Source organism: Lutra lutra, chromosome 3 (genome assembly GCF_902655055.1).
Source record: "Lutra lutra chromosome 3, mLutLut1.2, whole genome shotgun sequence".
In the NCBI taxonomy this organism is placed as follows: domain Eukaryota; kingdom Metazoa; phylum Chordata; class Mammalia; order Carnivora; family Mustelidae; genus Lutra; species Lutra lutra.
This window is the reverse complement of record NC_062280.1, coordinates 8044182-8068004: the sequence shown is the minus strand read 5'-3', so window position 1 is coordinate 8068004 and position 23823 is coordinate 8044182. Positions and strand designations below refer to the sequence as shown.

Sequence of the window (23823 nt, the reverse complement as noted above, 5' to 3'; positions counted from 1 at the left end):
GTGAGAGAGTCTCCTCCACCTGAGACTGACATGCTTGGTCCGTGGCTCCATAGCTGTGGTTGTACGCAGACACAAATGATTTTGAACTCACTGGTGCTACTGCAGTGATCCAAGCAAAAGATGCTTATGCAAAAGTAGTAACAGATTTGAGATCTCTTTGGGTGGTAGAATTGATAGGACTTAAGCTGGATAGTAATGTATGCAGGGGATGTGGGTGGGAGATCAAGGAACTCTTTTTCTGGTATGAATAAGAGTATAGATAGATATATATCTTTTACCAAGAGGGACCAAGACTGGAGGAGGAGCAGATTTGGAAGTCGTGGTGGGGGATGGAGACTTACTAGTTTGAGATATTTTAAGCTTGAGATACCTGAGACATCTCAGTGGAGATGTCAAGTAAGTAATGGAATATCCAGGTCAAGCTCCAAAGAGAAGTGTGAGTCAGATAATAAATTTGGAGTTGTCAGTGTTTAGATGATATTCAAAGCCACCAGACTGGGTAAGATTGCTCCAGAATAATTAGAAAGCATTAAAGAAGGCCCAGGACCTCTGCATAGAAAACTTGTCCTACCCTATTTTTACTAGACTAATTTCTCGAGTATTTAGATCTCTGCTTAATTTTTTCAAAAGACTTTTCTTGACCCCATAGTCTAAATTAGGCACCCTGACCCCACAATATGTCCTCAACCTTTTTCTTCCAAGTATTTATCATAATTTGCAATGAATTAGTTGTCTTTACTTATTTTGTATTTGTCTTTCCATTAGAATGTATGTTTCTTGAAGACAGAGGCCATTTGCTTTCAATCTGTATCCCCCACGCCTGGCATGTAATAAATAGTAAGTTAAGTGTTAAGAAATGAATGGAAGTTAGGAATAAACCTAAACAAAGAGGCTAAGAATCTATACTCAGAAAACTATAAAGTACTCATGAAAGAAATTGAGGAAGACACAAAGAAATGGAAAAATGTTCCATGCTCCTGGATTGGAAGAATAAATATTGTGAAAATGTCTATGCTACCTAAAGCAATCTACACATTTAATGCAATTCCTATCAAAATCCCATCCATTTTTTTCATAGAAATGGAACAAATAATCCTAAAATTTATATGGAACCAGAAAAAACCTCGAATAGCCAAAGGAATATTGAAAAAGAAAGCCAAAGTTGGTGGCATCACAATTCTGGACTTCAAGCTCTATTACAAAGCTGTCATCATCAAGACAGCATGGTAGTGGCACAAAAACAGACACCTAGATCAATGGAACAGAATAGAGAGCCCAGAAATAGACCCTCAACTCTATGGTCAACTCATCTTCGACAAAGCAGGAAAGAATGTCCAATGGAAAAAAGACAGCCTCTTCAATAAATGGTGTTGGGAAAATTGGACAGCCACATGCAGAAAAATGAAATTGGATCATTTCCTTACACCACACACGAAAATAGACTCAAAACAGATGAAGGACCTCAGTGTGAGAAAGGAATCCATCAAAATCCTTGAGGAGAACACAGGCAGCAACCTCTTCGACCTCAGCCGCAGCAACCTCTTCCTGGGAACATCGCCAAAGGCAAGGGAAGCAAGGACAAAAATGAACTACTGGGATTTCATCAAGATCAAAAGCTTTTGCACAGCAAAGGAAACAGTTAATAAAACCAAAAGACAACTGACAGAATGGGAGAAGATATTTGCAAATGACATATCAGATAAAGGGCTAGTGTCCAAAATCTATAAAGAACTTAGCAAACTCAACACCCAAAGAATAATCCAATCAAGAAATGGGCAGAAGACATGAACAGACATTTCTGCGAAGAAGACATCCAGATGGCCAACAGACACATGAAAAAGTGCTCCACATCACTCGGCATCAGGGAAATACAAATCAAAATCAGGTGAGATATCACCTCACACCAGTCAGAATGGCTAAAATTAACAAGTCAGGAAATGACAGATGCTGGCGAGGATGCGGAGAAAGGGGAACCCTCCTACACTGTTGGTGGGAATGCAAGCTGGTGCAACCACTCTGGAAAACAGCATGGAGGTTCCCGAAAATGTTGAAAATAGAACTACCCTATGACCCAGCAATTGCACTACTGGGTATTTACCCTAAAGATACAAACGTAGTGATCCGAAGGGGCACGTGCACCCGAATGTTTATAGCAGCAATGTCTACAATAGCCAAACTATGGAAAGAACCTAGATGTCCTTCAACAGATGAATGGATAAAGAAGATGTGGTATATATACACGATGGAATACTATGCAGCCATCAAAAGGAATGAAATCTTGCCATTTGCGACGACGTGGATGGAACTAGAGGGTATCATGCTTAGCGAAATAAGTCAACCGGAGAAAGACCACTATCATATGACCTCCCTGATATGAGGGAGAGGAGATGCAACATGGGGGGTTAAGGGGGTAGGAGAAGAATAAATGAAACGAGATGGGATTGGGAGGGAGACAAACCATAAGTGACTCTTAATCTCACAAAACAAACTGAGGGTTGCTGGGGGGAGGGGAGTTGAGAGAAGGGGGGTGGGGTTACGGACATTGGGGAGGGTATGTCTTATGGTGAGTGCTGTGAAGTGTGTAAACCTGGCGATTCACAGACCTGTACCCCTGGGGATAAAAATATATGTTTATAAAAAATAAAAATTAAAAAAAAAAAAGAAAGAAATGAATGGAAGTGGGCGTGGCTATTGACTGAATGGAAGATGGCCCCACTAAGGTGATAACAATTTAGCAGGTGTGTGTGTATGTGTGTGTGCATGTATATATTTGAAATTATCATTTATCTTAAACTTTCCTAAGGGAAGAATAAATTAAATAGCAAAGGATTCAAGCATTCTCATTTACTCGCTCACGCTCTGTGGAGGGTCTGTGATATATGAATGTTTATGGGGAACTTTGTATGTTCAGAGTACAAACAATTCATCAACTGTACAAGTGTTCTATCATAAACTCCCAGGGTTTGGAGCCTATGTTATTCATCTGTACCTCCCTCAAGGCTGTCTTACACATGGTGGGCAGTCCAGAAATGTTCATTGTTTCACTGCACCCTTTAACTGCTACAGTAACACATTTATTCAGGTGTTTCAGTTATAACTTTAGTAAACAAGGTGATATGACATTGATTTTGTTGACATTTTGCTTTTAGTCAACATGCCCATCTTTGCAAATGTTCCTTCTACCGGCAGTTCATTTCTAAAGTTGATTTTAATAGGTCTAACTCACAGATTTCTTCCACAAGGGACTTAATAAATTATCCAAAAGCAGACACTACCAGAAGTATGAAGTCTACAAAACTGTACACTGACAGCAATCTGTTCCACGTTTGGCATTACTAGTACTGCCTAAAAACACTGGTGGTTTCTGCTGTTGCTTAGTTTCAGAGATTTTCAAGGCAACATCTGGCCATTCACATGCACCTTCCTTCTCTCAGGTTTCCCTGCCTTGTTTCCATTTCCTTCCCAGTCTTATTTCCTATTGTAAAAGAACGTGTCTGAATGTGGGTAATACAAGTTTTTTCTAAGAGTCCTAGAATGTTGGTATTGGCATATCTTTATAAATCTCTTCCTTACTTTTCAGCTACTTGGGTAATTACATCATCTGCTGGGTTTTATTAATCTGGGTCATACAATTGCCTTTCGGGTGTGTTGCTAATGGTGGGAAGCTGGTACTCCTCAAATCACATCCCCAGTCCTCGGGTACACAGAATGACGTAAACCAGCCACTCACTGAAATGAGCGTCCTCATTGTTCATGCCATTTTAAAATGGAAGAATGGACAATTACTGAAGTTGTAGCTATTTTGTTTAAATAAATCACTTTGGGGAGTATGAGTCACTGAGGGAGGTTTTTGCCTTGTTTTGTTTTAGTGCAGATTTCTAGATGTATCGTTTCGAAATGTTCTGAGAGACGAATGAGGAATAAATTAACCAGAGTCATTACAGCAAATTGGAATCTACATATATCCCTGGTTAAAAGCTCCCAATTTAGATCACTTCTTAGGTAACAGTGAACCCTCAATTTAATATAGAAAGGTAATATTTTAAAATACACTTTTAAGGCAATCTTTGAGCTGTTGAGAATTTACTGATGCATCATCATGAATTTATTTTCCCCAAGAAACACAGATTAATGCTTTGAGATAAAAACAGCCAAGGGACATGGGAAGACATTTATGTGCCAGGAGAGAAATTGTATCTCCAGGCTACAACTATTTATCAATTTTCCTGCCACTAAAACTTACCAGCCAGTTTGTGAGCCTGAGATACAGATGAGTAACTCTATATAGAAAAATCTTCTCTTTGAGGAAAATTTACTCGGGGAAAATATTACCCATTGATGATACTTTCCCTGACATCTTCTTCACCCTTACCTGCACTCTGCACAGTGACTCTCCACCTGACCCTTTCTAATTACTGTCTCTGCTCTGTGATAAGAATCCCTAAAATCTAGAAGGAATATGGTCTTTAAAAGGAAGCTCTTCTGTTTTCATTTCCACAGATTTAGAGAAGGCTTGTTTGAGTTGGTGTTTTTTTTTTAAGACATTATATAGTTTCGTAAACCGTATTTTATGGCCATGAGAAAAAGTACTGTATTATTCTCTCTTTTACAGGCCAAACTGAACTTTCTTTCTTACTCTCTCATCTCAAGCTTCAGGAACAAAGCCATCAGGAAAGAAGACATAAATTAAAAAGTAGCCCTGCTGTATCGTCTGATTTAGACTCACTGCTGTTCGTATGCTACTATCTGAGCGTGGGCTTCTTACCCCAAGGGAAGTCTGACAAATTTGAGGCTTTCTGAGAATGTGACTCCTATCTCCAAGGGGAAAATAAAGAGTCCAGAGCAGAAGAAAATTTCAGAGGTTTCCATTTCCTCAAGATAAGAAAGGTCGGAATAGGGTCCCCTTTGGCACTTTTAGAGGCCTAGACCTCTGTGAAGATTAGAATTCCTCAAACACTGTGTAAAGCAAATCAGTACCAAGCCATAAGGACCCAAAATGCAACACTTACCTGTATACTTAAATTAAGAAGTTCTCTCTGGTTTGCTTTTGTCTCTTCCTTTTGCCTATAAAAATTTGGATAAGTTTATCATGACTGAGCTTTCTTCAACTGTCTGTATCCCTGCCTTGCTGGTATCTGGTGGGCAATCTGGAAGAGGCAGAGGCCTTCTTTTTTATTTATTTCATTTTTCACTCTGATTTTTTTTTTTTTTTAATGATGTTACTTATTTTAGAGAGCAGGAGCAGGGAAGGAACCGAGGGGAGAAGGGATGAGAGAGACAATCTCCCGCAGGCTCCCCGCTGAGTGCAGAGCCTAACCTGGGGCTTAATCTCATCACTGGAGATCAGGACCTGAGCTGAAACCAAGAGTTAGATGCTTAACCCACTGAGCCACCCAGGCATGCCCCTGGCACTCATACACGTGTTTTCTTTGCTCATCTCTCCTCCCAATGCTTTGCACACATACCTCCTGAACGGGTGGGCATGGGAATGGTAGTGGTAATGAAGCACTTCTTATATAACTGGCTTATCAGACTAAGTTGTCAACAAAGTCTTCAACCTGTAATGCGGTAGGACGAAGAGCATGGCCATTCTCAAATATATGTTATTAGCACCTTCTGAAATTGCCTTTTCAAAGTTTGCTAACTTGTGAGGTTCTCTCTTCCCTCTTTGGTAGTCAATCGCCACACTTGGTTTTTGGTTTTTAATTTTATTTTATTTATTCTTTTAAGTAAACACCACCCCCAACATGGAGACTGAACTTGAGATCCCAAGATCAAGAGTCCCATGGTTTGCCAAGTGAGCCAGACAGGCGCCTCCACACATCATGTCTCTAATTAATGAAAACAGGCTTTCTTTTATGCCATGGATACACCACCAGATTTTGGCTGGTAAATGGTCTTTCTCCTTTATCTTCTTCATGACTATAAATTTTCAGGAAATGACAAAGCTTTTATTTTAGATTTTGAGTCGCTGGTCTAATTTTTCCCAATCTGTATACCTAAGAGGTGGTGTGTGTGTGTGTGTTGAGTTTTACATTTTTAACAAATGATTAAAACAACTACTTTGACGGAATTCTTTAGCAACGTTACAAGTACATTCACAATGTTTTAGGCCCTTCCTTTTCAAAGGATGAAAAAGCAAGCTGCTGAGAAGCGTGATCATATAAATAAAAGTATATAATATAATATATTCATTTTGGCTCATTTAAAATTTGGAAATAAATCATTTTGTAAAGCCAAAAGTGTTTTTCTTTTCAGGGCCAAATTTCTGTCTGAGAGGCAAAGCTTACAATGGATGGGCTGCCTTAACCTTTAGCTATATAAAGCCAAAATAAAAATGGCTTAAGATGTGGTATCTGTAGAGTACCAGTTATCCGCTTCACAGTAAATATTTGGTTTAGTATGGCCTCTTCTGTTTAAGAAATGTACCAAGCCTAAAAGGATACATTTACTGCTAGTACAAACAGTCTGCTTACAATGAATTACATAAGACTGGGCAAGGTTGGAGTGGCAGGGGTTAGGGAGAATCTATGTTCTTATAAAAACGTGTAAGATAACTAGAATAATTCTCAATGAACCGTAAACAGGAGTATTAACATACAACTTACACTTAGGCCAAAAAATCCTATTACTGATAAAACAGTACCCTCAAAATCAGGGTCATGAAAACACATGCCCTTGTGTAATTTTGGCAGAACTGCCCTGAATACAATGGACATTTTTTAATGGATCTTTTTATTAAATGGATCTCAAATTCCATGATAGTGACATCATTCATTTATACAATTTTTCACCCTGACGTTCCCTGCAGCTCTCTCAACCAGGCTGATGGAGTCTGTGTCATCGTTGCTCGGTGATACTCTCTCTGTGGGATCTCTAGCTATTGCCCTTTCTGCTTGTTCTGAGCCCAGATATCCAACTTCCAAACTGCCTTTGGCTTTTATTTACAAGTCACTGTGTCACATTCATCACAATTTCTCTTACAAACATTGGAGTCTTCCTTCAACCCTCTGCTCTCAAAATATTCCCTTGACCTGTGCCTGGGAGGCATGGCTGATAGTTTTGGTATTCCCATCGGATGGCCTCAACCTGAAAACATTCATTCTAGAAAGGACTACTTAATCTAAAACACTTCTGGTTGTGTTGGAGTGTTTGAACTTAATGCGGAAATTCCAAATCACTAATTTTCTAAAAAAGTGCAACAGGCACAACAGTAAGAATCAATGTGACATTAGGAAAGTGTAGAGATTTAGAACCAGATTCATTTGAGTCTGACTCCTGACATCACAATTCTCTAAGTAGGGGAGATTATTGAACTGTCTAGGCCTCAGTTTTTTTTTCATCTTCAAACTGTTCCTACATTACAGAGGTCTACAAAGATTGAATGGGATAATGTTTCTAAAGCCCTACCATATTTTCCTATGTATAGAGAGTCTGTTTTGGATTTATGATGAATACAGGTAACTGTTCTGTAAAAACACAATTAATTTTGCAAAACTCTGGGATCCCCCTCCCCACCCCTTATGTCTCTGTTCTCAAACAATCATCAAGTCCTCAAAGTCTGCCTGGTTACCCAGTTACAAAAATCCACCTGTTAATACCTATTAATACCTGTTAATTAATACCTGTTAATACCAGGCCAAATTCGGTGCCACACTCTCTCACTTCATACTTCAGTTACTACAAATGAATTCTGTCTAGTTTGTACGTCCCTGAATTGGTAGAAATTTTACCAATCAGGAAAAAATGATTTTTTTTCTAATTGTGCTGGCCCTTTACTTTTTATCCTTAATCCTACCTTCTGCCACTGCCAAATCCTCTATCTGGAGAATTGGATCAAGTGATACAAGGATGCTTCAAAGCATTTGTAAACAATAACAGAAAGAATACGACTCCCTGTCTGTAGGTATTGCTATGGTTGACACTTCTACAAAGATACAAACAGCCCTTTGCCCCTATGCTGTGTTCAGTACCAAGAAAGTGAACTCCATCAAACACAACCTTCAAGGAAATCAAAGAACTCACAATCCATATAGCAATCAATTTCTAGTTCCAAATATGCCTTTAAAAAATTCAGCTAATTTCTAAACATGTATGCTCATAGCAGCCTTCCAAATATTTCACATTATCGAACATCTAAAAATACATGGCACAGCTACATTTGTTACAGAAACACCTAAATGATGTTCTAATTTTGCTTATCTGAACAGTCTTGTTAAATAAATCCAATAAGCACCACCATTGAGCATGATGCCGTCAGATTCACTAGTGCCAGACAGCGGCTGTCAAAAAGAAATGAGTGAGCCCAATGAATAAATTACATTTTCAGTGCTTTTGAAACAAATTAAAACTACAGGCAATCTGTGTTCTATTTGAAAAATATTAAATCCGGGCGCCTGGGTGGCTCAGTGGGTTGGGCCGCTGCCTTCAGCTCAGGTCATGATCGCAGGTCCTGGGTTCGAGCCCCACATCGGGCTTTCTGCTCAGCAGGGAGCCTGCTTCCTCCTCTCTCTCTGTCTGCCTCTCTGCCTACTTGTGATTTCTCTCTGTCAAATAAATAAATAAAATCTTTAAAAAAAAAAAAAGAAAAAGAAAAATACTAAATCCACACTTTTAAACTCTACTTGTTTCTGGACCAAGGCCTCTTCAGTCCCCTGCTGTGATCTCTGAGATAACAGACTCAGGCAGGGATTTGAGAGGAAACAGAGTAGATATCCAGCAAGTAGGGACTACAACAAAGACAAGTTTTGGAGAAGGGGGGCATTCGAGTGAAGCAGGTAGTTGCTCAGTACTTGACACAGAGCGATACTCAATAAACTTTGGGTATATTCATTTCTTCTGTTCTGTTCATTCTACATCCCTGGCACCTAAAATAATAACGTCCCATATGTATGATTCAAAAATAATTACGGAGTGAACGCCTGACTCTTGAAGGGGCACTGACAGCGGTGAAGACCTTCCTGAACAGGGGTCTTAGGGCAGCAACTCGCACAAGATCTGTGGTGGATTTTCCTGGCAGGGGTCTTTGGGTATGGGATCGGATCCTTAAGTAGAGAGTGCTTGCTAAATAGAGATTTCCTGTTTAGCTTTCCATGCTTTAAAGATTCATAGACAGATTTCACAACTTCCAGACGACTTGAGCTACCAAATTTAACTCTATTATTTAACCTTCTTCTCAGGAAGTTTTGCCCCATATCTCACGCACATCGATTTACAGTTTAATCCCTTCTTCCCTTGCTTCCAACTCTGAGGAAATCGTTACTTCTACGGTGCTTTCATCTGCTGTGAATGGAGTAACCGTTTGTTCTCCTTTTCTCCAGGCTAACTTAAATATACTTTCATGCCTCAGCTATTATTTCTAACCCTTTAATTATCTTTGTTGCCCTTTGAATGTTCTCCAGGATTTTAATGTCTAAAGTCTTGAAGCCCAAGCTTGGACATAATATGCGGAGACTGGCTGGTGGCGACTAACACTGAATGATTCCTGGAGGGTCACCTCAGGCTTCCTGTTCCAGGCTATGTGGACCCGTATCGGCTCCCGTTGCTGTTTCCATTATTACCTGCTCCGTTTGCAAGTTCATCAATTTCTGAGACAGTCATCTTCCAAATTGAGAATCCGTAGACCTAACTGGTCATTTTTTTCAGCTTCTGTCCGGAAGTAATTACGCATGAATCAACACTAATTCTTCTCTTTATTGCAAATGCGTTACAGTTTTAGCCCAGTGCTAGGTAAACACGAACAGTCCAAATACAGCGTTAGTATCTGACTGAAATCCACACTCACTCCCGTTATCCATCGTCTCTCCATCCCCAAATGTGCTCCTTGTAAGTTCTCTTGAGTCTCCAGACGACTGTGTTACTTGAAGGAACCAATCATTTCTAGTCTATCTTCTCTCTAGTACCTACAGCTAATTTCTTCCAGTTCCTGCAGTTCAACACTTACACGTCCTAGTGAGTTTACCTCTTGAATATGGCACGTCCTCTCTATGGCACTAGAGAGCCTGAACTCAGATACTCAGCATCTCTAACCTGGACGGCGCACAGTAGCTTTGGGTTTCTCTTCCTCAAGTCCTCATTCTCCCCCACCCACCTTTGTTGAAACACTATCGTGTCACTTTCTGCCCTTAAAAAAAGGTGTGTGGGGGGGGGACGCCTGAGTGGCTCAGTTGGTTAAGCCTCTGCCTTTGGCTCAGGTCCTGATCCCAGGGTCCCGGAATTGAGGCCGCATCAGGCTCCTTGCTCAGCAGGGGGCCTGCTTCCCCCTCCGCCTGCTCTGCCGCTTCTGCCTGCAGCTCTCTGTGCTTCTGCTCTCTCTGACAAATAAATAAGAGCTTAAAAAAATAAAAAATAAATAAACCAAAAAACCCCACATGATATCGCCATTGCTCGATATGCGTTCAAGACCCTGACATCATGTGCCTTTCCGGTCCCTCTCTTGCCACTTCTCTTCCCCCCTCCATTACTTCCCAAATCAAATCCCGCACCAGGGATGGCACACGGATCCATTTTGACTAACAGGAAGTAGCTGCCTGAAACAATGTTTTAAGAAGTATCATGTCGGGTCGCCTGGTGGCTCAGTGGGTTAAGCCTCTGCCTTGGGCTCAGGTCATGATCCCAGGGTCCTGGGATCAAGCCCCACGTCGGGCTCTCCGCTCAGTGGGGAGCCCGCTTCCTCCTCTCTCTCTCTGCCTGCCTCTCTACCTACTTGTGATCTCTCTCTCTCATTCTCTCTGTTAAATAAATAAATAAATAAATAAATAAATAAATATCTTAAAAAAAAAAAAAGTGTCGTGTCAGATTGGCCACATCTACCACGAAGGGGTGGCGGTGATAATGGCAACGTCCATGTAATGTATTTACTGTTCATGTTGTTATACGGACTGACCAATAAAACTTCCCTAACCCTTCACTTGCTTTTTACTTCCTTGCCTTTTTATTTCCCTAGGACTGGTCTCCTAGACTCCAGTCTTCCTTCCCTTTCTCAATGCTCTCACAGTTATCTTTTTAAAAAATTAGGTTAATAAATGTTTTGATAGCAGATGCGCATACAAGAACAATTAGACGAATGCCTTACATCATATGCCAAATGCATATGAAAGATCAAAGACTTAAATGTAAAAAAGCTGAGCTATCAATGTTCTGGAACGTAACAAGGGAGGTTTTACTTATGGTCTTGGGATGGGTCAGGCCATTCTAACTATGACTCAAAATCCTGAAATCCTAGAAAAGATTGGTAAGTTTAACTCTGTCAAAACCAGACTCACCTACAAGGTAAAAACAAACAAGCAACACTATAAGCAAATACAAAGACTGCGTCAATTATTAGGAACTCATAAAAAAAGCAGAAAATCGCTAATGCCTAAAGAGCTTTTAGAAATCAGTAAGAAAGTTACCAACAACCCAATATAAAACTGGACAAAGAGTATAAAAAGAGGAAGTTTAGGGGCGCCTGGCTGACTCAGTCCATAGAGCATGTGACTCTTGAGCTCAGGATTGTTAAATTCAAGCCCCATGTTAGGTGTGGAGACTTTCTACTTCTATACTCTAAATATAAAAGTAAAATCTTTACAAAGAAAACATGGACTTTACAGAAAAAAAATATAAATGCCTCTTAAACATATCAAAGGACGTTCAACTTCACTTATTAAAAAAAAAAGATCCAAATTAAAACTATGAAGATATCTTTATTTGTACCTAGTAGAGCTAAACAAATATCCAAAAAGCTGACAACACACTATTGAGAATGCAGGAGAGAAAGGGGCTCTCATGTATTTCTGGTGAGCATGTCCTGGGTGGCTCAGTCAGTTAAGGCACCTGCCCTCCGCTCAGGTCCTGATCTCAGGTTCCTGAGATAAAGCCCAACATAGGGCTCCCTGCTCAGAGAGCAGTCTGCTTCTCCCTCCCCCTCTGCCCCTCCCTCCCCTCATTCCCTCTCTCTCTCTTTCTCTCAAATAAATAAATAAATGAAATCTTAAAAAAAAATACTTATGGAAGGCAATCTAACAGTATGTCTCAAAATTACAAACGCATATGCTCATAATTCAGCAATTTCTCTTCTGGAAAATGATCTTAAAGATATACTTTGATATATGAAAAATGTCTAAAGTTCAAAATTATTCATTGTGACACTGTTTGCAATAGTAAAATATGGTAAGCAACCCAACTACTAGGGACATACTAGTTAATACAGCTACGTAATAGGATAATGTTCAGCTTTTTTTGTTTGTTTGTTTTTAGATTTTATATATTTATTTGACAGAGAGAGACACAGCGAGAGAGAAAACACAAGCAGGGGGTGGGGGGAGTGGGAGAGGGGGAAGGTGGCTTCCCGAGGAGCAGGGAGCCTGATGGGCGGCTCCATCCCAGCACCCTGGGATCATGACCTGAGCCGAAGGCAGATGCTTAATGACTGAGTCACCCAGGCAGCCCTAATATTCAGCTTTAAAACAAATTTTTCCTCATGAAAAAGAAAAGGCCTCTCTATAATTAAAAGAGATAAAGAATAAATTATTAAGGGGGAGAAAAGCATAGTTCAGAGGCGAAACTTCAGTGCTTAGTATACATTTGCTGGGACACTGAAAGGTTCAACAGCACATTGCTTGAGACTGAAAGGGTACCCGAGAAACTAGTAATTGTTGGCACCTCGCTGGGGGCCTGAGTAGATGGAGGGTAGAGGCAGGAAAAACTTTGATTGAAAAAAATTTAATTTCTTTCTAAAATTACGCAAATGCTACAGTTTTCTCTATCCCGAATGCCCTTCACCCTCGTTCCGCACCCCCCACCTGATTATATAACCTCCAGATCTCAATCCTTCCCTCAAAGATGACCTTCTTTCCAATCTGGAAGTTTCGGTTCTATCTTGTCTTGAACTCTCACATGTGTTTTTGTAAATCATTTGTGCATATCTGTCTCCCTCATTTGACTGTTAAGCTCCTAGAGGGGGAAGGTACGTATCTGGCTTCCCCCACCAGAGCCTGGGCCGCCTGGCACACAGCTCCACGGGAACGCTTGTGGAAGGAAGAAATGCACGCTCAGGGCACTGCGTGCGGCACTGGCTGGGAAACCACAGGGAAAGATAAAAGACGTGAGACGATGTCTGCCTTCAGGTAGTTTATCAACTAGGCAGGTTACGATAAATACACATATGATTAGAAAGCAGAATGCCGTCACTGCCTTAGGAGTTACAGATAAAGCCATATGGGATTCAGAACAGGATGAGTGCTAGAAGAATTTCTAAAAATGTGTCAAATATCTGAAAAGGGCTGTGGTATTTGAAAAGGGGCTCTGAAAGCCTGATGTGAGTTCCTCAAAAAAGGGCAGAGCATTTAACTCAGAAAAACAAATGCCTATGGGGAGCAGACGGCTAATACATACAAGTGAACGGCTTTCCAAGTAGAAACAGACTACAGACAAGATCTAGAGGTTCTTAAACCTGCTGAACATTAGCATCACCTGGGAGCTTAAAAAAGCCGCAGGCTCCGGCCATAACTCAAGGCCAATTCGATGAGAAACTTAGGAGTGGGACTGGGGAAGAGTGTAAGGGGGATGGAACAGAAGTGAACCCCAAGGATGTGTAGCTTTAAAAAACGGGCTGGGCGGGGGGGGGGGGGGGGACAGAGGGGCAATAACTTTGTAGACCAGCAGTATTCTCATCGCCTGTGACTTGCTAAAAACACAGATTATTAAGGTCTCCCCACCCCCCGCCCCGGACTTACAGAATCAGAACCGCACTGTCAGAGTCTGTCAGGTGTTCTCACATGCACCGCAAAGTTTGAGAAATTCTCCTCTAGAGAACTTTGTCCCCTTCAGAGGGAGGGCCACTCATTATGTAGTTATCAGTGTCAGTAACCCTGAGGGAATGCAGACACCCCAGGCTCTCGTTTTCCATTTGCAGTACAGGTAATAGCTCAAAATAACTGACATCAGGGAGAAGCCCTCAGAAGACAGCAGGCCACTGTACTGTGCACCTGAAACCAATGCAACGCTGTGTGTCAGCTACACTTCAAATAAAAAACCCCAAATGACTGGGGCCTTGCGGTTTGCTACAGATGGTTTATTAGTGGAGTTTGTCTAAAGCTTGGGTTGTTTTAACCAGAGGTGTTTTTAATGTGGGTTTTTGGTATTTATTTTCAAAAATGTTTTTGGAGCGGCTAAAGCATCCCTGACAACGGTATCATAAGGCCAAGTTCAACACACAACCTTGCTCTTCCTTAGGGGTACAGAGGTCCCTGAGAACCACCGGCTCAGAGACCCGCCTTCCCAACTCCCGCAAGCAAAATTTAAAGGGTGTATTGGAAATAAAGCTACAAAGGTTTGGAGGGCTTGGAACGACTACTCAAGTAAATTAAGTCAAGCTTATTTACTTAATTTTGGCCACATCCATCTACTCAATATTTTACGAGTCGGAATTATAACTGCAATACAAACAAAAAAGCAAGCTTGCTCCTTCATGATCTGATTGGAGATATAATGGGCAAAAGGAAACAGTTGAATACGTTTATCCAACAAATATTTATCAAGCTCCTGCGGTGTACCAGTGCTATTTCAAGTCCTTTAACTTCATCCCTTCTGTGACATCCCTAGCCAGCCAGCCTCCTGGAAAATTAGTGTCATTACTCCTAGAATGAATGATCTCACAGGATAAAAGTGTGGATGAGTCAGAGCAGCCCACTGCTCCAGCGGGAGACGGCCAACCACTTTGGAGCATTGTCTTTGAATAGGAAGGACCCAGAGACCGTGGGCCGAACAAAGGAGGACGGGAAGTGCAGACAGAGCCCGTGAAGATCCACACTAGGTCTCTTTCCCCATTGCTAAAGAGTCCGACAGCAGCTACAAAATTTCAAATAGCAATGCTAGGACATAACTTTCAAAATATCAGCAACCATTTTCTCTTGCTCCCACAACCCTTATCTGTCCTTCTTTTTCAAGTTCAGTTGTAGCACTGAGTCATGTTTCTATCTATCTCTGCAGAAAGATTATTGAAAGAAAAAAAATCACTTCTCTGGATAAATATCCAAAATTAATTGCAAATGAAGAATCTGTCTAAAGCTTTTACTCGTTGAACTTTCGCTGCACTGAAACATGCACAGGTATTTCTGAAACACACTAGATATTTTTGTAAACCACCCATAAAAGCAAAAATCAAAAACTTCACAAAATGGGTTTCCGTAAGAAGTTTTTTGATAATTTTTGTTAAATTATTGATGTAATTTATTATATAATATTTATCAATTTAGTATACAATTATATAAGAATAAAATTGATAAATTTTGTTAAATTATCAAAAATTTTGATAAATTTTGTTAAAAGAAATTTCTAAGCGCTTCCAAAATTTTAGATGCTCAAGAGAGGACAGCTGTATTATTCCTTGATAATTTTAGAGAGCATGCATTTATATTGTTTTGATACAAGGCTCAGGTTTTCAAGATGTGAAGGAGCACAGTAACACAGGAAAAGAGAAACAATGTAATGTATTAGAAAAGGCACAGAGACATGACAGAAAGAGGGGGAAAACCTTCTTTTGAGCTAAAAACAAAGAGAAACAGAAAAAGCTATCATCAAGGAGGAAGAAAGGCATCTCTGAACAAGAAAGGAGTATTTCCGCAGCAGTGACCTGGGGGGCTTTGAGGCTGGGGTGGAGAAACAGAAGGTACCAGCTGAGAAAGTTATTTATGGTCCCTGCAAACAGACCTCTGATTTATGTAACAAATCAACCCACTTACAGGACCCGCTTAACTTCACCTGTTGGGAGGTAAGTTCAGTCCCTTTCTCCTCCTTTGAATGAACGGGGAAGGCTTTCCGCTCACCCTTGGCCTCACCACAGGAATGTGTGCTGGTATCTACAGCGTTGTTTGGAAACCCACAGCACTTAAAGGAGCTGTATCAACAGGTTTCTCCTTCTCCTTCTCCCTAACATTGAGCCAATTGTAAAAGCTGAATAAGAATCCTGAACAAATTAAACACTGTCATAGGAATTCAAAACCAGCCCTAGCTAGAGTGTTGTTTTTTGTTTGGTTTGGTTTTTTAAACAGAATCACAATTTATATTTGTTATCACTTCAGCCTTTTTTGAGCCTGGTACTATAGGGCTAACAAAGGGCTATTTCCTGAAGGCTTAATACAAAGCACCTTTTAAGGAAAGCCTGAAAGTTGGCCCTGGAATGTGGGTTAGGGCAGAGAACTCTTTCCCAGATGGAGCTGCTAATGTGGTTTTCAGGAAAACTCAGGAGACTCCAAAATATCCTTCCAAGCAATGTAATAAATGCCGAGCCTTTTGTATACTTGTTATCTAATGTATCTCTATGGCCACTGCCCTTCAACACTAGTATTAATCTCTTCTCTCTCAACTTTGGCCTATATACTTCCATTCTGCCTTTAAATAAAACTATTTCCAGCCCGTGAGCGGTGAGGTGAAACACTCATCACAGAAGCTTCACTCATCCCAGCCCTAAATGCTACCAGGGGGAAAAAGAAATCACGGGCAAATATTTTAAACTTCTACCTATGATGGTTAAAAACAGGATATTGAGAAGTCATTTGTATTTTCTTCTCAGATTAACTCTTTTTGATTAAAGGGCTATCCAGAACTTGGATTGCCCTGTCTGAACAGCCATGGGTCACTACTTTTTTTTTTCTTTTTTGAAAGATTTTATTTATTCATTTGATAGAGAGAGAGAGAGCACAAGCAGGCTCCCCACTGAGCAGAGAGCCCCATGTGATCCTGGGCTCATCCCAGAGGCCTGCGGTCATGACCTGAGCCAAGGGCAGCCACTTAACCGACTGAGTCACCCAGGCACTCCCATGTGTCACTATTTTAATATCATTTGCAATTTATTCTACAGTACCAAGTGGCCACACTTAAGAAGTTCTAAGAGTTGATATAATTTATCATGACACCTCTCAAACTTCATCTGGCATGAACGTAAATGAGAATGATTATAATCTGATTTCAAATAGTAATAATAATAGATGATGTTGTAAAGAATGTGTATATTTTCCCATAATTAAACAAGAACACAATTAAAAATAGGCCAACATTCCCAAAATAAAAAAACACACAACAACAAAAAAAAACTATTCTTTTTTTTTTTAAAGATTTTAAGTAATCTTTACACCCGACATGTGGCTCGAACTCATGACCCCAAGATCAAGAGTCACACGCTCTACTGACTGAGCCAGACAGGCCTCTAACAAAAATTGGGGGTGGGGGGGACAGGGATGAGCTGCAGGGGTGAGAGAGAGACAGAGGAAGAGAAACAATCCGAAACAGGTCCCATGCTGAGCTTGGAGCACCACGTGGGGCTTCATCCCATGACCCTGCGATCATGACCTGAGATGAAACCAAGAGTCTGATGCTTAACCCACTTGTCCACCAAGGCTTCCCATCCTAAAAAATGATTGTTAATTTTAATGATAGAAATTAAAATCTCTGTAATAAACTGTTGAGTAAATAATTTGCTAATTACCTTGCACTGATTATTTTAATTGACTAGTTTCTTAGATAATCTGTATATCAATATTTTTGAAAAGGGATAGGTGAGGTCATTGTCTAGATAATTTATTAATGTAGATTCTAGGACTTAAAGAACAAACTTGAATGTCTGAAGGCTTTCCCCATTTGAGGAAGCAAATTAAGTAACAATGAAAGAGAAATCTGGAGGAAGTGGAATAAGGAATGAAAGGATACGCGTCAGCAATAAAAACTGCGAGACACAGTGCCCAAAACAGTGAACACTTAAAGATGCATTTCATTGTTTTCCTCATCTCCATGGGATTTGTCCAATATTGTGGATTCCTGGAGCGCCTGGGTGACTCACTCGGTTAAGCGGCCGCCTTTGGCTCAGGTCATGATCCTGGAGTCCTAGGATGGAGTCCCATATGGGGTTTCCCCTGCTCTGCAGGGAACCTGCTTCTCCCTCTCCCGCCTGCCACTCCCCTGCTTGCACACGCTCACTCTCTCTGTCAAATAGAGAAATAAAATCTCTTTTTTAATTTTTTTAAAGATTTTATTTATTTATTTGACGCAGGAGAGACAGAGTGCATGCACAAGCAGGAGTTGGCAGGCAGAGGGAGAGGGAGAGGCAGGCTCCCTGTGGAGCCGGGGAAACCGCATATGGGACTCCATCCTAGGACTCCAGGATCATGACCTGAGCCAAAGTCAGTGGCTTAACCAACTGAGCAACCCAGGTGCCCAATAAATAAAATCTTAAAAAAAAAAAAAAAGAGAGAGAGAGTGTGAGTTCTTCATGAAGTTTAAAAAAGAAAAACAACTTTTAGGAAAAATACTCAAACATCAAGTACACTGCTTAGCGAAGATGGCTCTGAAACCTGTACTCGACGCTATGATTTTATCTTCTTAAAGGGATATGATAAAGCTCTTTAAATATTTCCAGAGGACATGGAGTATTTCCAAGAGTGAAGTAAAGATTCATGTAATCATATAAGCATGACTTACTTAGTTTTTGCAAATTAAGATGATCAGATACCTCTATAAAATGAGAAGTATGAATTAAAGTTCACGCCTATACATTTTCTTCCTCCCGGCCTTCCTGCCAACCTCCCACCCTCCCTTTATGTTTGTCTGTCTCTGTCGCTGTCTCTCTCTCTCTCTTTCAAATTTAGGCAATAGAGGACTTTTATCTTCCTTTGAATTCTGGTGCCAACGCTGAAAAACTAACAGGCAGCAAGACTGACTGGGTCTTGGACACAGTCTCCACGGTTCTCTTCACTGTTTCCACAGAGGGGCCCGGAGCAAACGGCCAATGCGAGATGGGAGCCCCCCCCACCCCCGCCCACCCCGGCTGGCTCAGCGGGGAGAGCATGCGACTCATCTTGGGATTTTAAGGTCAAGCCTAGTGTTGGGTGTAGCAATTACTTAAAAATAAAATCTTAAAAAGAAAAGAAAAGAATGCACAGTGGGTATCAAGGCAGAGTCACTTAAACAGCCAAACAATGAAAACAATTATTCATCAACAGGGAAGAATGAACTGTGTTACAGTCATGCAATAGGACACTTCATAACCAAAACCCCAGGGGTGCTTGGCTGCCTCGGTTGGACGAACGTATGGCTTTTGATCTCCGGGTCATGAGTCCGAGACCCAAGCTGGTTGCAGAGATTATTGAAATAAGCTTTTTTAAAAATGAGATGGGGGGCGCCTGGGTGGCTCAGTGGGTTAAAGCCTCTGCCTTCCGCTCAGGTCACAGTCCCAGGGTCCTGGGATTGAGCCCATCAGGTTCTCTGCTCGGCAGGGAGCCTGCTTCCTCCTCTCTCTCTCTCTGCCTGCCTCTCTGCCTACTTGTGATCTGTCAAATAAATAAAGTCTTTAAAAAGATAAAAATAAAAAAATTAAAAATTAAAAAATTAAAAATGAGATGGTATAAAAAAAAAAAAAAGATGGACAAATGGCCAACCTGTTTTCCTTTCAACCTTTCCTCCCTCAACAGGCATGGATGTGGAAAGAGGAGGGAACCGAAGAGTAAGAAAAACTCCAGATCACTCGCAGCGCTTGGGGACCTGTTAAATTTTAAGAATTTCTTGATTAGGGAGACCCTTCCGTCTCCTCAGTCATGGGGGAAATACCGTGATCATGTTTGGAGGGAGACTGTCGCAAGGAGCGATTAGAAGGACAGAGCTGAGCGTCCGGGTTTCAGGCAGAGAATGCAAGTTGGGTCTCAAGCTGACTTTCCTCATTGCTCCGCACGGTTCAGCAGAAGGGAGAGGCGAAAGGGCTGAGGGCAGCAGCCCGTCCGGGAAGGAAAGGTGCGCATGGGCTGGACTCGCCTTCAGTTCTCCCTGTGAAAACTCACAGCACGGATCCCGCGGACTGGGAGAAGGCTGAGAAACACCAATGTCTACTTCTAGTCAATGTCCCCTGGCCTCATTCATGTGCTCTTCTTTCTTCTAGAATCCTGGCAAAACGAATCCCTATCTCCTTAGCCTTTTTTTTAGAAATACCACGAGTGCATTTTCCCTGCTCTCCCTCTGGACACTTCTCAGCCCTGGCAGGTCATTTCTGAACAGCAGAGGCTGTGACTGGTGATGAATGGGGAAGGGCTGAGGCTGGGCCCCTGAGCAAGAGCTCTGGCACTCCTGTATTGCCTCTTGAATTTTTAGTAACAAAACCGCCGCCTTATTCACCACCGCCAAAAGTACGGCCGAGTAGACCCTGACTGCGTTCATGAACCTATTTTAAATTTTAAATTATTTCATTATGGTAAAATAATACTAGATAAAAATGAATGGGCACAATTACAGAAATGCTAAAGCTGACCATATCATTTAAATAATATACATGGGGTGCAGGGCTACTCAAAATTATCTGTGAGATAGGCATTTTATATACATTATTACATTTAATATTATTACCTCAAGAAACCTCTGTAAGCTAAAAAAATCAGGATTCCTGTTTTACTAGTGAACTCTCAAGACTTCAAGGATGAGAAGTACGAAGCGTGCTAAGGTTCAAGCCCTGGTCCATCTGACTCAAAAATCATTTTACCTCAGGATTGCTCAGGCAAAGTGCTTACTCTACATATGCAGAGCTAATTATTCTTTCATCCTATGGGGAAAAAAAGGGTAAAGTGAATCAGCTAAAATAGATGGTAATCTCCCTGAGGCAAAGGCTGATTGCTTATCTTTTCGTCGCTGGAGAACAGGACCTCAGTGTGTTAGATGCATACTTCCAAATAGGTGCACAGGAGAAAAATGTTATTTTTTTTAATTACATGCATATTGCATATTTTCTCAAAGTATGTGCAAGCATCTACATTATCATTAATGGGTTCAAATCCCTGCAGAAAAAATAAAATTTACTCATCTAAACAAAAAGTGAGGTCCGTGAAAAGGATGGCTGAAAAAGACAAAATAATAACATAACCAAAAAATTTTAAAACCTGGATCCTGGGTTTTTTAAGCTTTAAAGATCTTTGAAGCTTTAAAGGCACATTGGCTAATATTTCCGTTATTCTAGAAATAACAAGAGAGTACAAAAACTCTTGTGGTACAACTGACCCTAAACATGAAATCACTTAAAGAACACAGGAATAGAAGCTGTTCTCCTTATATAACCCGGAACCTCAAGGAGCAGACTGAAATCCAACTGTCGGTAGAATTACACTCTGATGAACAGTCCTTTATACCAAAGAATCCAAACACTGACCGAACACTTTTTCTTTACTGGGCTTTTCTTCTCCCTTTCCATTTAGTTTCTCTATGTGGAAGAAAAGCCCAAAACAAGACTTTAAATTCTTAATTCCTATTTTTTTTTCTGAAATTAGCTTATTTACCTTTAAATTAAGCCAAAATTTGTTTCTGAAAGAACTATCCTGTATCTTTAGTTGCTGCATTGTTAATGATTCTTTGCAGTAAAGACATGCAGAAATCCAAGGTTGGGTGCTTTGTTATTTACTTTTTACTAGTAACTCAGTTGGCCGGATGTTGAGTACGTCAGAATTTAAAGGGGTTTTTTTTCCATAGAATAAGAGGACTTCTTTCAATAATGGAGTTCCATTTGGCTCCCAGGTAGAATTACTCAGGTTTACAGGTTTATGATCGCTGTTACTTCTGCTTCAGAATTATCTTGGATGAGTTTACTTGTGAGCCTAACCACACCCATAAATAATCAGTTAATCTCCCTGAACTCTCAGCATGTCTGGTTGGGTCCATTTCTGAGATTATAAGAAAAAAACACAACACAACAAGTTATTTCTTTCTTCCCAGATCTGTCTCCCTTCTTTTGTTCATGCTACTTATTACAGTAAACAGACATTCCTGAAATTTTAATAATGTATACCTATGCATTGTAAATGTTTTCTTCATTATCCAAAATGTTTACTGTTTATTTTTGGATCTGCACGTCTTTTTGAGTAGTCATTACCTACAAAAGAAATGTCTACACTGGAAAAAAAAGAAGAAAGAAAGAAATGTCTACACTGGCTCATATTTTTTTAAGCCAAACACCTCGCTTCCATCATTTGGGGTTATTTTTGAGAACAATCTCCAACTCATTCCTGCATAAAATCCCTTGTCCACATTATGGTCCTTAAGGTAATGTCTTTGCAAATAAATCTGCCTATACCGGCTTCTCCGCTTTTAATGCTCTCCATAATCTCCACATTCTTTTGACTTTAATTCGCACTTTTTTATTCCTTTGTGTGAATTTACATACTTCTTCCTTTTGATTAGTATCTACTTTGCTCCATTTGAAAGTCTTCAGTTTTTACTTCTGGTCCCCATGAAGTTCCCTGGTGGTGCCAACTCATGAATACACTGAAGGTTTGTTGTAGGGCTCCCTCCCTGAATGGGAGACTTCCTGGGGTGTGTGTGGGGGTGGGGGAGCATAGCCGTCACGCATGGTGTTAATGATCTCTGTATTCCTGAAGGCACTGTTACCCAAAAATGAAATCTTAAATAAATGTCCAACTGTTTAGCCAAGAGCATGTACTTTGCTAAGTAACTATACCATTTTTAAGAAATGGTAAATAAATGAAACTTACCCTTTAAAGAAGATTTCAACAGATGATTTGGGATCCTTCCCTCTTTATCTCAGCTTAATCCAGTTCAGGGAAATTACAGAAGCCTGTCAGGTCCGTCCCGAGGCTGTGGAGACCACAAAAGCAAGGATAAAAGAAGTCCCTCCTCCTAAATTTACATTCATTTAGATCAGTTAGGAGTGCTAAGGTTTTCAAACCCCAAGCTTTATATAAGGTGTTTCCCCTGATGCGTGAGTAGGAACTGTTTTCCCCAGCCAGTGAGGACCTTGGGTTTCCACCTTTTAAAGCTTCAGGTGGTTCTTCAACTCTTCTTTTTATGTTGCATAACCCTCAGGGCTTTATATCCGACTTCCATATTTAATGTATTTTAATTCAGCCTTGTGATGATCTATATACCCTTTCATGAGCTCATCTTTCCCTTAGGACTTATACAAGTAGCAGAGATTAAACTGGCATTCTTTACTACTTCCTGGCAATTGCAAGTCTGACTTCATGAATACCTTTATTTTCGCTCTTGCCATCCAAAAGAGTCGGAGAGAGTGTGATCACTTGATTAAATAAATAAAACAAGGTCTTTTGGACCGATCCTTTCCCAACACCATACACACTGGCAACAGACACATCCTGTCTTTGCCTCTTCTTCACAGGCACCCCCTCTAGTGTTTTCATTCCTGTGAGTTATCCCTTTAAAATCTGGAAAGTTCTGTATCACTTTCTCACAGTGTGCATAATGCCCTAACCTCTGACTCTCTTCCTCCACCTTATCTGCCCCAGACAAAACAATACAGTTTGCCTTTGAAGGGAAAGAAAACAAAATTATTTTCCTTCCATTTCTTTCTTCTTTGGGCAAGGATAGGAGGATAGAAGAGAAAGGTGTGAGTGGCCAAAACAGAAACCACTGAAGCTTGATCCCACTGTATGAGTCACTTTGAACGAGGTAATGGTCTAGAGTAATTCTTAGTTGAAATGATATCACATACCACCTCCTGTCACCAACTTCTCAAATAGTTCCCAATTCTCCTCCCCTAGCTGCAAATCTCCTCATTTAATAACGGCCCTACTATGGGGCGTCTGGGTGGCTCAGTGGGTTAAAGCCTCTGCCTTCGGCTCGGGTCGTGATCCCAGCGTCCTGGGATCGAGCCCCACATCGGGCTCTCTGCTCATCAGGAAGCCTGTCCGCCCCTCCGCCACCTCCCTCTGCCTGCCTCTCTGCCTACTTGTGATTGCTGTCAAATAAATAAATCTTTTAAAAAATAAATAAATAAATAAATAACTGCCCTACTCTATAATATTGCTATTTCTGTGCTGTCTCATCTCCGCTTTAGGATTCTGC

General features: G+C 40.8%; 1 protein-coding gene across 2 annotated transcripts in view; it reads right to left on the bottom strand.

Annotated features, from left to right (window-relative positions):
• The window catches only part of SLC39A10 (solute carrier family 39 member 10), a 116384-nt gene extending 93843 nt beyond the window's left edge, over positions 1 to 22541 (bottom strand). Inside the window, exon 1 of one of the 2 annotated variants that reach the window (XM_047720645.1) lies at positions 22494 to 22541. The gene's annotated coding sequence lies outside the window, so the exon portion shown is untranslated. Of the gene's footprint in view, positions 1 to 5009; positions 5065 to 22493 lie in introns of those variants that run through there. The other variant, XM_047720644.1, reaches the window with a different exon arrangement.
• Positions 22542 to 23823: the final 1282 nt, after the last annotated feature.